The following is a 14,392-nucleotide window of genomic DNA, read 5'->3' on the forward strand; positions in this document are numbered from 1 at the left end:
AAAGGACATGTGAGGACATAGTGACATGGCCATCATCTACAAGCCAGGAAATGAGCCCACATCAGAAATCAGTTTGGCTATCACATTGATCTTAGATTTCCCAGCCTCCAGAACTGTAAGAAATAAATTTCTGTTGTTTGAGCCACCCAATCTGTGATATTTTGCTATGACAGCCCTAGCAAATGAATACATAAGTTATTGATACAAGCCAGATTCTGAATTTTTCCTATGGCACTCTATGGGTTCATGGTTGTCCATCTCACACCACCTGCACATACCTTGTAAGTACAACAGTTTCTCATCATGAGCCTGCCTCCCAAGTAACAGACCTAGACTGAATTGTCATAGGACCAAAGTGAGGTAAAAGCATAGTATTGGGCCACAAAAAGGTAGGTGATCATTCACTAGCAGTTCTCACGATCATGTTCGTTTCTTCAGACACAGGTAGACTTACTGTGAAGCTTATGAAACTTAAACTTCAAGGCACCACACTTGCGCGGGCCCTTCCTAAGCCCTGAACTTAATTTTGCATTCATATATTTTTTTTTAAATTTTAAAATAAAGCTCCCAAATCGTATGCACCCTGTAGCTCCACATCTCACCCCTCCATCCAACAAGTATTTATTATACCAGACTTTATAACGCCAGGCCTTATTTTTCTGGTTCTAGCAGGAATGGATGAGAATGTAGCCGGGAACAAGATAAGGCCCTCACAGCACAAGTACCTGAGTTTCAGAGTAAACAGATTATCTGTATAATTTAGGTAAAAACAATCAAAATATGCAATGGGGGATGGGGAAAGAGGAGGCGTTTACGTCCACTTCACAAGGACTCCATAGATGCCACCTGAATGAGTTTGCCCTCCCCGCCCCCAAAGGCTCTGAAAATGCACACTTTTAAACTAAAGGAAAACATTTATTGAGAGCCTGCTGGGCTTCAGGTAAACTACTCGGCATTTTGCATATATTGTCGCAATCATTTCTTACAACGACCGTGTGACATGAGCATTATTATCTCCTCTTAGAGAGAACACTGGAGTTCAGAGAAGTTAAACAATAGGCCCCATGGTGGAGATGACTTCATCTATAGGCCTGCCTGACTCTAAAGCTTCCAAAGCTTCCAGTTTGCCAAACCTTCTACCCATGAACCCCCACAGCTAAGGAGGAGATGATGGAGAAAGAGTGGGGACAGGGATGCTGAAGCCTTCTGAATTATTACTGCCCAATTCTCCACATGGCATTCTTTTCATGTTGCTTTTACATACAGAGCGCCCCATTTCATATTGTAGGGCACAGTGGCAGCGGATGAGCACAGGCTTCAGGCATCAACATGACTTGGAGTGCTGGGCTCTGTATAGGGCTTTGCGTTCTGTGAAATTTGTCATTTTCAATCCATGAACCCGCTAGCTATGAATTCATACTTTGGACATCTAATCCTATGAGAAAAGGAAATCATTCGAAGTTTGAGATTTTTGGAACTGAATAATCATGCTTGACTATAAAATCTCTTCACCCTGTGTAGCCCTTATGTAAGCTCTTTTGTGGACGTTTCCTTGTGCAGACCAAAAAAAAAAAATGCGTCAAATGATCATAAACAACCCTCTCCTTTGGCTATGATTGTAATAAGAAGCATTAGCGTGACATGTCGTTTTTCTCCTTTTATCTTCTTAAAAGACCAACCAGACATCCAATGTGAAAAAAGCTAATGTGATACTAAGTTTGCAAATTTAAACTAAGAGTTTTGCAGTCAAGACATGTTAAAGTTTCCATAGCAACATTAGCTCTCATCTTTAGGATTTTCAGTTCTATTAAAACCATTAAAATCATACTTTTGTATACAGAAGTGTATATACAATACGATCGGATTTAAGGTTGAGGCTTATTTTTCATATTTTAATTAAAAATGATCCCTGTTATGGTTGGCATACCTTTTTCACATAAATGGGTAGTATGAAGCAGCAGGTTAATTTCTTTTATTCTTTCTCCCAATTTTTTCATCTTTTATGTTCCAACCCTCAATACCACCCCACCCCCCCACACACCCCAGGATGTTAAGAAGGAGGAGGGAAGTGTCAGACTGCTGTCAACCACACAAGGAAGCCACCTTGCTATGATCATGGTGCCACCTCCACAAACAATGCAAAACCAACTTCCTGAGGGAGGCCAGATGGGGAAGGTGACACTAAGCAAGCATTCCCCCAGATTCCCATAGACTGACCTATGGCTGTCTCCCACAATGCGTTTTCATATCATTTTAAGAACTGAAAAAGGTTATTGCTTTGCCCGTGGCCATGGAGTCAGTCAGCTCTAGGAGAAAAAAAAAAAATCTCCTCCAACTAAGTCCGAATACAGAATCCAGTAAAATCCTGCATCAGCTGGAAAGGGTAGTTGTACTCAATATTCCATGAGCTATCCATAGAAAATTACACATGTAATGAACATTTCCTTGAAAAAAATCTTATTAATTGTAGATTTCTTGCTCACGATGTGGATGGTGTTTATTTTTCCAAAAATGGGTGAAGCAGATGGGGATGACAAAGATGCTGGAAGATTCCTGTGAGTTCCCCTAATATGGAACACTATTGGACAGTCGGGGACATCTGGAGTGAACATGGTGGAGGGAAAGGAAACATTTCTTCAACGCACTTTTTGTCTGAAATAGTATCACGGTGTCATAGACATGCAGAAACCCTGAATGAAACAGACAAATGGATGTGGCAGAAGGCTTAAAGTGAAACCAGCCTGCAATGATCGCGCTATTTTTAGCTTTCTACGGAAGAAAGCAGCTGTATTCAGAAAGGCTGCCACTCGCTGCTTGTGAGACCAATTTGTTCTTTTCCGGGGTTCCAGCATTCATCGCCAGAAAACCTCCCCTGGGAGCCTCAGAAAGGGGCCCGGAATAGCCATTTCTGTGGGTTTGGGGTTTTTAAAGGAATTTGGAGGACATTCTTAAGAATCTCAGTTTATAGGCCTATTAGAACCAGAGAATAATAAGCGAAATAAGAAGCTATTCCTATGCCTTTCTGGTACAAACCTGGTCCCATACGAATCCGTTTCAAACCCTTAAGAAGCAAAGGACAAAAATTCCAGCTTACTCTTTCGATGACCTAAGTGGCAAGTCTGTGTCGTTTTCATTCACTTTGACCTGAGCTGCTAAACACGAAGCCAGAAGACAGTACACATTTCCCAGAAGCTGAAAGGCAAGCACTGAAGAGTGACCCACTTTTCAAAATAAGAGGGAGCAAGAGAGCAATTTACTGTTGTGTAAAAGAGGTATTGAAGGAGTCTAGGTATCCTAAGTGAGAAAGTTGTTACCTGTGCTCCTGACAAAATTGGTTGTCAGCACAGATCCCGCCATTCTCTGTGGGGGCTACAGCATCCCAATTCTCCAGTCTCTCTACATTATGACATTTATGCATCAACTATACACAGGATTTTGTCCAACACATCAGACCCCAAATATGACTTTCATTAAAACTATTCTTATTTTGGCAGCAGAGTATATCTTCTTATTTCTAAATATTTAACTTGCTGGCAGAAATTGCCCGTTACGTTAGCAAACACTTGTGAAAATGCAATGGCCTTGCAAATGTGGGTTATAAATCACACCCACAGACCCAAACTCTTTCCTGCCTCAGAGAAATGGGAGGCGGATGGTGAACGGGGAATGGACAGAGACCCTCCCACAAGCAGTGATAAGGATGCGGGCCTAGCAGAGACCACAGTTCCTCATCCCATATACACAGGGATACCATCAAAGTTAAAGCTACTTGGATGTGGCTGATGAGAAGACGATCTATGCCACTCAGAACAGCATGGGACTTGGTGAATTATCAGCACATACCCCCAAGTTCAGCTCAAACAGTTTGAAATTTAATAGAGTTTGAAAATCTCTATTAAATTGCTAGTCAGGATGGCAGAGTAGGGAAACCTTGTGCTCACCTCCTCTCAGACCCACTTCAATTACAACTAAACCACAGAACAACCATTACTGAAAATCACCTGAAGTCTAGGTGCCAAAGCGCTACAACTAAGGACATAGAGAAGAAGCCACCTTGAGACTGGTATAGGAGGGGCAGAGACACGGAACGGGCTGGTCCCACACCTGCATGTGGCCATTAAAATCAGGAATGATATTGTGGCTGCAGAGCCCCCTCCCCACCTCCCAAGGGGTGAGGGATCCCAGACCCTCCCCAGCCTAGGGTTCCAGTGCCAGGGAGAGAAGCCCCCATAACTTCTTGTTGTGAAAACCAGCGCAAATTGTGGCTGAATGGGACAGAAGGTGGCTGCACCCCCAAGCGCTCCTCTTAAAGAAACCACACACGGACTTACTCGCTAAAGGACTCACTTGCTCTGAGCTCCAGTGCTGGGGCAGCTGCTTGAAAGGCACCAGGAACATATGGGGAGGAACTGAATTGTCTAACTTCAGAGTAAGGGCTGGAGGGGCAGCTTTCTCCTGGATGGAGAAGCTGGCGGAAGCTTTCTTTTTGGAGCCCTCCCCCTCCCTGCATGCAGACACACGCAGGCGCCATATCTGAGTCTCCATCAAATTGACTATCACCTTTTGTCTGCCCTACCCTACTGATTTCCTGAGACCATGCTGCCCCACCCAGCTTTCAAGCACACCCAAGCCACTTCTGGTGGCTTTTCTGTATAAATGGCCTGCCTTGGCTCATGCTACGGACTTTCCTTAAACCTCTCAAAGATTTACAAAACCCAAACAAGCAGCATCTGGCTTTGGCATGTCCTGTGCCTCTCGCTGAGCAGCCCTTAGCCCTACACTAGCGACAGCCGGCTTTTGTTCACGGCTTGGCCTCTCAAGACAACTCCAAGCACAGCACGGGCAGTGGCCATCTCTGGATTGCTTTGTGGCTCAAGCCAGCTGGCCCTGGACAGGGCACAGGCTGCAGCTGAACTTGGCCTGCAGTGGGTCTCTTCCCAGGAGGCCCAGGGGCTGACAGCCCCAGTGGCCAGCTTCAAACTGGGCCAGAGAATCACACAGCCACCTCCAAAGACCACACACCCAAAGAGCAGACTGGGCAGGCACCAGAGCCCTGCAAAAGTGAACCCTGCACAAAAGCTCCTCCACTAGAGTCACAGCCGGTCCTCACAACCAATCAGCCTGAGGGTCAATCCCTCCCATTAATGTGAAAACAGCAATCAAGTCTCAACTACAACAGAAGGGTACAGACAACCCATACAAGAGACACACCTGGAGCTCCCAGCTCTGGTGACCAGGGAGACTGTAGTACCACTGGGTTCCACAGAACACCTGCTACATAAGGCCACTTTACTAAGACCAGGAGGCATAACAGGCCTACATAGAAACAAACACAGGGAAACAGCCAAAATTGGGAGTCAAAAAAATATATCCCAAATAAAAAAACTGAACAAAGCTCCAGAAAAAGAACTAAACAAAATGGAGACTAGCAATCTATCAGATGCAGTTCCAAATACTGGTTATAAGGATGCTCACTGATATAAGGATGCTGAACTTCAACAAAGAGATTGGAAACATAAAAATAGAGATATAAAACATAAAAAAGAGCCAGTCAGAAATAAAGAATACAATAATGGAAATGAAGAATGCATTACAGGGAATCAACAGTAGATTAGATGAAGCAGAGAATAAAATCAGTGATTTAGAAGATAAGGTAGCAGAAAATACCTAATCAGAACAGCAAAAAGCAAAAAGAATCCAAAAAAATGATGAGTTTAAGAAACCTCTTGGGACAACAGCAAATGTACCAATATTCATATTATAAAGGTACCAGAAGGAAAAAAGAGAGAGCGAGGAATTGGAAGCCTATTTGAAGAAATAATGACAGAAAACTTCCCTAACCTGGTGAAGGAAATACATATACAAACCCAGGAAGTTCAGAGAGTCCCAAACAAGATGAACCCAAAGAGCCCAACACCAAGACACATCATAATTAAAATTTCAAAGGTTAAAGACAAAGAGAGAATCTTAAAAGCAGCAAAAGAAAAGAAACTAGTTACCTACAAGGAAACTCACATAAAACTATAAGCTGATTTCTCAACAGAAACTTTTCAGGCCAAAAGGGATTGACAGGAAATATTCTAAGTGACGAAAAGTTAAGACCTACAACCAAGATTACTTTACCCAGCAAAGCTATCATTTAGAATCAAAGGAGAGAATAAAAGCTCCCCAGACAAGAAAAAAATGAAGGAGTTCTTCACCACCAAACCAGCATTATGAGGAATGTCTGAGAGATTTCTTTAAAACAAACAAACAAACAAACAAAAAATATGAATAAGAAAATGGCAATAACTGCATATCTTTCAACAATTACTTTAAATGTAAATGGATTAAATTCCCCAATCAAAAGATAGGGTGGTTGAATGAATAAAAAAACAAGACCCTTACATATGCTGCCTACAAGAGACTCACTTCAGATCAAAAGACACACACAGATTCAAAGTAATGGGATGGGGAAAAATATATTTCATGAAAATGAAAACAAAAATAAAAACTATTGTAGCAATACTTATACCAGACAAAATGGACTTTAAAACAAAGGCTATAACAAGTGACAAAGAAGGGCCCAATAATCCCACTTCTGGATAATTATCCAAAGAAACCCAAAATGCTACTTTGAGGGGAACTGGGCATCCATATGTTCATTACAACATTGTTTACAATGGCCAAGATGTGGAGGCAGCCTGGGTGTCCATTGATAGATGAATGGGTAAAGACTAGGTGATTTTATATATATATATATATATATATATATATATGATGGAGTATTGCTTAGCCACAGAGGTAATGGGTTATTGCCATCTGCAGTGGCATGAGTGGACCTGGAGGGTATTGTGCTGAGTGGAGTGTCAGACAGAGAATGATAGATGCAATGCAATTTCACTTGTATGTGGAATCTAAAGAACAAAATAAACAAACAAACGAATCAGAAACAAACTCGTAGACACAGAGAACATTTTGTGGTTGCCAAACAGGAGGGGGATTAGGAATGGGTGAAAAGGGGAAGGGATTAAGAAGTACAAATTTGTTGTTATACAGTAGTCATGTGAATGTGAGGTATAGCATAAGAAATATAGTCAATAATATTGTAATAAGTATGTATGGTGTCAGATAGGTACTAGATTTACTGGGGTGACAGATGGGAGGAGACTGGGGGCAGAGTGAAAAAAGGTGAAAGGATTAAGAAGTACAAACTGGTAGTTACAAAATAGTTGCAGGGATGTAAAGTAAAGCATGGGGAATATAGTCAATAATATGGTAATAACTATGTATAGTGCCAGGTGGGTACTAGACTAGTCAGGGGGATCACTTCTTAAATTATACAAATGTCTAACCTCTATGCTATACACCTGAAATTAATATAAAATAACATTGAATGTCAACTTTAATTGAAAATTTAAAAAGAGGGGGGAGGTGAAGGGGAATAAGAGTTTCAAATGTCCAGGTATAAAACAAGTTTAAGTCATGAGATGTAACATACAGCATACAGAATATAGTCAGTAATATTGTGATAGCGTGATATGGTGTCAGATGTTGCTGAACTTATGGTGATCACTTCTTTAGGTATATAAGTGTTAGGTGTACACCTAAAACTAATATAATATTGTATGATAGCTAAATTTTAATAAAAATCTTTAAAAAAACACGAAAACCTCTTCTAGGTTAAAAATGAAAAGGGGGAAGGGAGGCATTGAAGATGTAAAGAAATAAAGAAGCGAACAAAATCATCAATAAGCACCAAACAATAATGCCCAATGCTGGCCTTCTATTATCTATACACATAAAATGAGGGTTAGACTCCATGGTATTAAGTTTCCTTCCAGTTACTAAATTTAGACATAGGAGATGATAGAACTTTCCTAGAGCTTCCATTTTAACGTGTAATTGCTCTCATATTGTTAAAATTCTTCCTCTAGTCAGTGGGTCTCAGCCCTGGCTAAGGGGAGCTTTTAAAAAATACTATTGCCCAGGTTCAACCCCAAACCAATTAAGTCAGAATCTCTATGATGATGGTACCCAGGTCTCCATATTTTGTAGCCACCTTCACCTGCTCAAATTCAATTCCTTCTTATTTCCTCCTCACAGGCACTCAGAATGGCCACTTATGACGCTCACCAGTAGCCTTATTCCAGGTCTAGACCACACTGTCCATTACATAGCCCCTTAGCCACATGTGACCACTGATCCCAGGGAATGTGACTTGAAAAGTTTGATTATAAAATACATACTGAGTTTCTAACAGTGTGAAGAATGTAAAATACCATATTAAAATAATTTTATATTGATTGCATATGGAAATAACATTTCAGTTACATTGGGCTAAATAAAATGTATTATTAAAGTTATTTTTACCTGTCTCTTTTCACTTTCTTTACTAGTCTGCGGTGACTAGGGAATTTTGAATTATTTATGCAGCTCACATATATTGGGTTGTCGGAAAAGTCATGACGCATTTTTGTAATGAACAACAGAAAAAACACTGCATGACTTTTCCAACAACCCAATATTTCCATTGGACCCAACTGTGCCAGACATGCTTTAAGCTACTATGAACTTTTCTCTTTATCATTCTCTTCTCTACCATGAAGAGTCTCAATTCATTTAACTTTTTCTCCTAAATTATTTTTCCAGGACAAAGGACTATTGTTGCTTGTCTCTGAAACTCTTTCATGGCAAAACTTAGAGTAGATATAACACATTTGGACTTAGAATTAGCTCAAGTCATGTCCAGTGTGGGGAGCTATTGGATGGGGTGCTTGAAGAGTATCAGAAAACCTCCTAAGCCAAAACACCTCCTCCAATTCTTTTAGAAATATTAGAAATATTTTTTTTAGGTTAAAGTCCTCCTTCCCCAAAAGCCTTCACCAAAAGTTCCCTAAAGGTTTTAATCCACTAACTCTTATCACATTTGCAAAGGGTAGCATATGGAAGGAATGAGACGCAGAACAGCTTTTTTCATGAGTGTACAGATAAGAAAAGGCCTGTCTGGGATGGATGAGTAAGGGTGGGTAAGAATAAAACTGATCAGGTTCCTCTCAAATCGGTAGTCAGAGCAGCCAGGAAGCCCATGAGGCTCGAGTTCTCTTAGGAAGCCATAAAAAGCTGAGAAATACTCAAGAAAAATTTTATCCACTGAACAATTTTGCTAGAGGATTGTGTCACCCTTTAAGAAAATTTTTTTATTCAGTCATTAGAAATAGGTAAACTAAGACTTGATTAGTCATTTTGCCAGAGATTTCCTCCTTTAAAATAAAGATTGGCTGTCTTTTGCCTTTAAATAGCAACTCCCCTAAACATATTTTTAAAGTCTCCTAGTTACAAAAATTCTACTCAGTCACATCCACAGAATAGAATGAAGCACCTTATATCCCAGAAAGGATCAGCAAATTGTTGAAAGTAATGAAAGGATTGCTTTGTGAGTCATTCTCATCCCTCTGCATTAGTCTGCAGGCATCTCAGGTTTTTGCTTAATTTTCACTACTGGGTGAGCACTATACCGTTGGTGGTCTCATGTTTTCTCTTGCAAGTTACAGTGGAAAATGCATAGCAGTCTAGGATAAAACCACACGGTGGGCATGGGCTCTCAGCAAAGTTGGGATGATTCTAGCTTACGATGTCTAAGTTCTTCCCTTACTCCAGAGAAGCTTCCATCAGTGGTAAGCGCTCCCTCTCCCATTGACTCTCCCCTCTTCCACTTCCTAACCCTGCTCTGTGGTGTGCTTAAGATCCCTCCACTCATGTCACACTTGGCATCTGAAACCTCCCATCCTCACTTAGTATTTTATATTCTGTTCGAAACCTCTTCCAATACGCAGACTTTCTATTACCCTACACAGCACATAATTTTCCATGCTCTTGTCTGTGCTATCAGGCCTGTGTATATAAATCCATCTTGTATTGCCAAACAGTAATGATTAGACATCTGCAAACCTGAGTCCCAGGGAAACGGGGGGCTTAACAACCTTAGCCAGGGCTGGGAGATTAACTGCACCCTCCCTCCCTGATATTATACCACCATATTGGGCACATGATTCTGTTTTTCACTCATCACACTAAACTGGGATTGGTGTTACAAGCCTATTTCCCCTACTACTCCTTGAGGGAAGGGAATGTGTCTTATTTCTCTCCTTATCTTTATATCTAGGATAGTGCTAGTCATATATTAGCTGCTCAATAAATGTTTGGTGAATGGGTAAATAAATTAAATATGTTAATTAGCTCTGTTCAGCAAATGCACTGAAAAAGAGATATCTCTCAGACACAAGTCAGAAATCTAGTGAGTGAGCCATTAGGAATGTGGATATCTGAAGCAGAAATGATCAACAAACAGCACAGAGCAAGAAGAAGGCAAGGGACAGAGCTGAGAGATTGGCATGCCCCCTGCATCAGGGACACCAAGCCATGGGGATCTGAAGGGAGGTGTGGGTTAGGTCTAGAAGGACAGCATACAGCCCAAGGAAAGACGCACTTGGGCCAGAAGGAGGGCCCTGAACATGCAGTGGCCCAGGACTTTGGGGGAATAGTACTTTAACCTAAAAGAATATTTCCTATGGTCTATGGTAGAGCCCTGGGCTAAGGTGGATAAGATGAAGGGTAGTGCTGAGACCAAGACCAGGAAGACGATGCTAAAGGAGACAGAATCCTCTAGTCCAACACACTTCCTGTCTGTCATCTTATAGGAGAACAGAAGGTTCATCATATTGGCCAGAGTTCCTGAGTCACTGACCAGGGATTGCTTGCTGCATTTTGAACTGGGCCAGGGAGTCACCGACTCGCTTACCCATCCCACCGCTGTGGTCCTCACAGTGGAGTCCTGCACGTGCAACATCAGAATCACCTCACCCGGGAACTGGTTATATGAGCATGTTCTCGGGCCCATCCAGACCTCCTGGTCAGAAACTCTGAGGAGGCCCAGACATCCATTTTTTTCACCAACAACAGGAATTCTGATACAGGTTAGGCTTGAGAAATACTGTCTTCAGAGACTCAAAACGAATTTCCCTGGAAGATTGGACCCCACATGATCCTAATTCACAGTCAAGGTTGATAGGCTTATGGTCTCTATGAGTTTGTGTGACTTGAAGCCAGTTTCTTCTTCTGCCTGGACTTGTTCCCGCTTCTGTAAAACGGGGGTAACGCTATCTTATTTACCTCAATGCAAGGTACTGAATTAGATGATTTCTTGAGGTTCCTTTCAGCTCTAGAGAAAAATCCCCTGAGACCTTGAAAAAAAGACAAGGAAAAAAAAAAAAAGGAGAGACAAGGACAGGAAAGAACCAAGAGAGGCTGGTGCGGTGAAAAGCTAGCCAGCTAATGCTCCACAAGATGAAGTGAGGCTTCTAGAGGTGGCCATGGAGTATTTTTAGCAGAATCAAATATGTGGGACAAGCAGCATGCTTGTGACTGAAACATGCTTTCTTAAGATCTTCTCAGGGGAAGATGTAAATGGATTTTAATGAACAAACCACTCAAAACACTTTTATAGCAAAATAAAAGACTAGATGTCTGCAGGCCCCGCGATGCATGTTAAAGGCTAGCCCATTCCTTAACAAGGTGGGTTAGAATGGGACAAGTTTGGGTCATTTTGGAAATAACTTTAGTATTCCCTTCTTCTTTCCTTTCCCCGCTCCTTTACCTTCCAAATAGGGGAGTATACTGGGAACCTTCTCCCTGTTTCCAGACATACTTGAGACAAAGTAGGACTAGGCAGACAGGAAAGCCTGGGTTCTGGGGATAGGAGCATAACTGGAAATAAAAACATAAGCAATGGATTCCTGATGACCCAAGAAGTACAATTTTGGCTGGGAGCCAGGGCTGCACTGAAAAGTTGCTCAGCATTGCCAGGAGTAGAGCAGGTGTCTAAGTTTCTGGCTTCAGAGTGGGGCAAACCTAGTATAGAGGTTGATGGAATTGATGGACCCTCAGGAAGTTGACTGTGCCGGACTGGGATGATAACTAGAGTCTAATAAAAGACCCACTTTGAAGACTGAGTATAGATCACAGCTAGAGAGGGAAGGTAGGTTCTGTGCCAGAGAGGAAGTGCCAGGAGTCAGGGCCATACACATAGATTATGAAAGGAATGGGGCCCCCTTGAGTTGTGCAGTGCTCATAGTGAACAACTGTGCACCGCAGCACTGCATGCTAGTTATGATATCAGGAGATAAAACTGGGGTTGGCCCTCTATTTCTTCTAAATGTCTTTTTTTCAGAGACTGATATGAAATGACTGTAATATTAAAGACATCACACAAAAGGCATAGATTTAATCCATCTCCTAATTTTCTTTTCCCACTCTTTTTTCTCCTTACCTTCTTATTAACTGGTTCCTTTGCTTTTCAAAGACTGACACAGTAGCTGGGATCAGAAATAGTGCTAAGCATTAGCAAGAACAACTTGAAACTTAATTAGATAACCCTTTAAAAAATACGTTAACTTTGAATCAATTTGGCACAAATTTAAACTAGAAAGCTTGAATCTTTTTAACCTGTTAATTTGATTATTTTGAGCTTAAAAAAAAAGCAGATGACAAGATTGTTATGTTTTGCAAAACTTATTTTTAAAGCACTTAAGAGTCCCAAAGTGTGCCCCAAATAAAATCTTGAAGATACAGGAAATCTTTATTTTTATTGTGATAGATACTAGTGAGCTCTGAGAGAATAAAGCGATTTCATGAAAGAAACATGAGCAAAAGGGTGGCTTGGAAGGTATCCTGGCATGAGATGGCCGAGATCTAAAGAACAAGAACATACCTGGCATCTTGGCCACGTTCCCTCCTCAGAACAGAACTTCGTTTTATAGAAGACATAATTATCTCCTAACTTCTCCAATGCTGGCTGTTTAGCTAATTCTGTAGATTCAGGCTATTTAAATGTTCTAGGAATGCCGTGCTAGTAGAGCTTGCATATGAAATGCAAGGCCTCCCAAAGATTTTACAGAGTAGTGGGAACTGCCGTGCATAACTCTACAGAGAGAATAGCTTGTCAAACCTTTTACCTTTATGCAATTTCATGCATATTTAAAGACTATAGGCATTTGCTTGTTATACTTATGGTTATATCAGGGTTAAGACAGAACTCAGGCTGATGCCTGAAATAAGGAATAACTTAGAAAACTCATTTGGCGAGTGTCCCATTGTATGAACCTGTGTCACAGAGCATTGGGTGCAAAGGATGGATGGGGCAAATGCCCCTGTTTAGAAGGCACTATGGAGCTATGGCAACGTAAACTCCCATGACAGGGTAAGGCGTATATGGGGATGATTCTGATGGCCCTTATCAGTGAAGAGTATATCCCATTTTCCACTTGGCCCAAAGCATGGGAGACACAGAAAAGATTCTCTACACATCCTTATGGTAAGCTACATCTCTACAAAGTCTTGAGAATAGTGTTGATAATTCTTTATGGAAACCACAGCATGAGCAAAAGCTCTCAGATGGTCAACTCACATCATGTTCATAAAGAAAGTTTGGGTATCCTGAGGGTTATGCCTTCATGATGATTGTAAAGATATATGAGGAATATAAACCTTTCTGTTCTGTTATGAATGCTACCTGAACTCAGTAAACTACCCTCTCCTACTCAGACATGGGAGTTCCCCTGCTATGATTTTTGTGGTTTTGATATTATGTATCAAGAAACCCAGGAGCAGCCTCCATGTTTTAGAAAGAACCTTGTTAAGGGTGGAGGGCAAGTATATTCTGGAAGTGAGGAGAAGAAATTTAGGGGGACGTCAGAGGAAAAGGAAAAGCATGCCAGTTAGGGTCATAGGAATCCCCAAGAAAGTGATACAGGAATGCACTATAATGGGATTCCTTTCTCCTTGCTATTTTCTCTTTGTGATGAAATGAATCAATGCTTCTGTTTTTCTGCTTTTTTTTTTCCACTGAGTTTCAAAGCATCTTCCTCAGATCAGCATTAGCAGAGGCATGAGACACATCCACATCTGAGAAGCACTTTAATTACAGTGAAGCTCTGAGCGTGGTAAAGCAATTCCATCCCCCCTAATCAGAAAGTGTGTCTGAGTATAGAAAGCAAGTGAGTGACTCGTCTTCACTTGGATGAGGATTTTCTTAGGACTAAAAATGGGTCCAGCTGACACCAGGCCAGCACTGTTTTGCCACTGCCCAGGGTGTGTGTGTTGGGGGGCTTTGCTCCTCTTCTCCAATCTACATGGGCATGACCCCACCCCTGCTGCTTCTTCTAATTTAGAGGAGCAGAGAAGAGCGCATGGCAGGTGTTTAGTGCTGGAACCCCCAGCACTGCTCCTTCTAGCCCTGAACTTTGGCCAAGTTACTTAACCCATCTTCATCTATAAAACAGGGATAATAACGGTGCTTCCTGCATAGAGTGCTGTGAGAACTAAGTTAATATACATGCAATGCTTAGAATGCTGC

The sequence above is a fragment of the Hipposideros armiger genome, unplaced genomic scaffold, assembly GCF_001890085.2.
Source record: "Hipposideros armiger isolate ML-2016 unplaced genomic scaffold, ASM189008v1 scaffold_449, whole genome shotgun sequence".
NCBI classification, from domain to species: domain Eukaryota; kingdom Metazoa; phylum Chordata; class Mammalia; order Chiroptera; family Hipposideridae; genus Hipposideros; species Hipposideros armiger.